This window comes from Triticum aestivum, chromosome 3B (genome assembly GCF_018294505.1).
Source record: "Triticum aestivum cultivar Chinese Spring chromosome 3B, IWGSC CS RefSeq v2.1, whole genome shotgun sequence".
NCBI lineage: Eukaryota > Viridiplantae > Streptophyta > Magnoliopsida > Poales > Poaceae > Triticum > Triticum aestivum.
Window position 1 is genome coordinate 152,821,497 of NC_057801.1, and position 770 is coordinate 152,822,266.

Sequence of the window (770 nt, forward strand, 5' to 3'; positions counted from 1 at the left end):
CGCCCCGCCCTCCGGTCCCCTCGTCGCCGGCCGCTGCCTCCTTCCCCGTCGTCACCGGTGAACAGTACCGCCGCCGCCTCGGTATCCGTGCCCGATCCAGATCTGGATCTGGGATATTTCGGTTGATTTTCTCCTCCTGAAACCCTAATTTTCGTGCTAACTTTGACTGCTTGTATCTCCGCAACCGTAGCTCCGTTTTGGGCGTATGATATATCAAAATCTTCGTCTCGACATGTACATCATTTCATTCCATTGCATCATTTGCATTTGAGGTCATCTTGTTACCCAAAATGCTGTTCGAAGTAGGCTTCGTGAATTAAATCGCAGATCCGTTAGTTCATCATGCACTTTTGTCATGTTTGCCATGTTTAATTCGTCCATGATATGCCTGTGCCCCTTTGGGATGAATTGTTAAGCATTTTGTCTTCTTTCCAGAGGTGCCACCCATGCATTTTTAGGATGTGTGTGTTGTCTTGTGCAAGCTTGCGAAGAGAGGTACCTGAGATTGCAGATTTCAGGGACTTAGTGATTTTCACTAAGTCTGGGATATTTTAGTTCATGATGCTATATGTCCAGCTTGTTTCCTAGTGATCCGTGCCTCTTTTGAGGATGATCAGTAAGGGAGTTTTGATATTTATGTTATGCTCTATCCATCCATGTCTTTGTTTACATATGTGGAGTGCTCTAGGTTGACTCAATCGAGCTCAACTTTTGCTTTGTTGTTAATCTGGGCAGATCGTCAACTTGTTTGCGATTTTGCCGATGCTACC